This window comes from Musca domestica, unplaced genomic scaffold (assembly GCF_030504385.1).
Source record: "Musca domestica strain aabys unplaced genomic scaffold, Musca_domestica.polishedcontigs.V.1.1 29, whole genome shotgun sequence".
Taxonomy (NCBI): domain Eukaryota; kingdom Metazoa; phylum Arthropoda; class Insecta; order Diptera; family Muscidae; genus Musca; species Musca domestica.
Window position 1 is genome coordinate 8,470,799 of NW_026712296.1, and position 1,763 is coordinate 8,472,561.

At 33.6% G+C, this 1,763-nt stretch overlaps 1 long non-coding RNA gene across 1 annotated transcript; it reads left to right on the plus strand.

Moving 5' to 3' along the window:
• The first annotated feature begins 349 nt into the window (after window positions 1-349).
• On the plus strand, window positions 350-836 carry LOC131803333 (uncharacterized). The gene is made up of 2 exons (XR_009342527.1): window positions 350-582; window positions 647-836. It is a non-coding gene; the product is annotated as an uncharacterized LOC131803333 (long non-coding RNA).
• Window positions 837-1,763: the final 927 nt, after the last annotated feature.

Below are 1,763 nucleotides of genomic sequence, written 5' to 3' on the forward strand. Positions count from 1 at the left end.
TATGCAGATCGTCAAAAGGAACTATGGGTCTATCTCGTTTCCTTTTGCCTGTTATAAACAAATGCACAAAGACATAATACCCTGACCACCTTGTGGTGTAGGGTATAAAAATGCGAAAATTTCCATGACAAATACACCAAGAGGACAATTTTGACCCTTACATTACGGGGGTATTAGTTAGACCGTTTACGAAGATCTTAGTTAGTGTTTCGTATCGGACCTAAATAAATATGATATAAATATTGCGACGAGCCAGGCTGTGTTGGTTACTCCCTTCACTGTATAACAGATATTTTGTAATTTTTAGAAAATGTTAAAATGTGGGTGAGGATACCAGATATAGCCCAACATACCAAAAATACAATACAGCTTGAGAATAATATTATGAAAATAGTTTATCGTAAGAATTCCTCAACAATGCTAGAGAAAAACTTTTTTGCACAAACTTTTCTCAAATCTGTCCTTTGTTGACAAATTTGTTTTGATTTTTTTTTTGTGAAAATTGTCGACAAAAAAAATATTTTCTTTGGTTAAAATCAAAATCACGCGAATTTAAGACCCATTTCTGGACGAAACTCTAAGGTAATGATGAATAATAAATCTGGGAATCTGTAGTGTATAGTATTTCAATCTCATTTCTGAATAGAGGCGTCAAAAAGTTGCAAGAATTCAAGAGAAGTGAAGAATTAGTGGAGGAGATGCGGAAGCTCAAATAAGGGGAAAGAAATCATCTAGGTATCAATGCAACAGGAGGCAGCGACAGCTGGGATGGCGATCAATGAATGAAATGTGTAAAATAATTAAAAAATAAATATTTTATACCATTGAAAAAATAAGCTTGATATAATATTACTTTCGTAAGCTTATTCTGCAATTACAAGAATAAGCTTATGAATAAGGGTTCCCTTTCCATTATTCTATAATTGTTAAACAAGCATTTCTCAATACATTCTCAAGATTTTCTCAAGCTTAAGGCTTATTTTTGAAAGCTTATTAAAATATTATTCTCAAGTCAATTTGGTATGTTGGGAGTCGACCAAGTATTCCATTTTCAGTTTCATCTTATACCGATAAAAATATTGGTATGGGCAAAATCACAAGGAAATCGAGCATTTATATCCAATTTTATGCGAAATCATAAATTTCATATTTATCTCAGGTTTCTGGTTGAGAGCAATATATAGATATAGCAAGTTGTGTGTATAGCAAGTATCGCTGACTTGTTTCGCAAGTTATGACAGATAAATGTAATGAAATTGTGACTCCTTATGGGTTAGGTACCAAAGGGGGTCGCAGATATATATAATCTTCACAACAGATCTTGTGTTTGTTTGAAATTTAAAGAGGTTTGGAAGCTTTTTTCGCTTTCTTTGAGCATTGTGTTTTTCAAAATCTTGAACCATATCTGGGGGAGGTACCAGTAGAAACAGACCTTGTGTTGACGGAAATATTGAGATATACCAAGTCTAATTTCACGTTTCATAAACTTCATGGTTATTGAAAATATTGGCATTTGTGGGAGAGGTACCAGAAGTGGTGAACCGATATATTCCATTTTCACATCAGACGTTGGGTTAATAAAAATATAGTGATGTGTGTAGTTTGAAGACAATCGGACTCTTACATCCCATTTTATAAGATTTATAATTACTCAAAATTTTGACCCTTTGTGGGGAAGGTACTTGATGAAGTGAGCCGACAGCACTGATGCAAATATTAGGACTTGGAAAGTTGGAGCATAATCGGATCATCCTTTCTCTTTC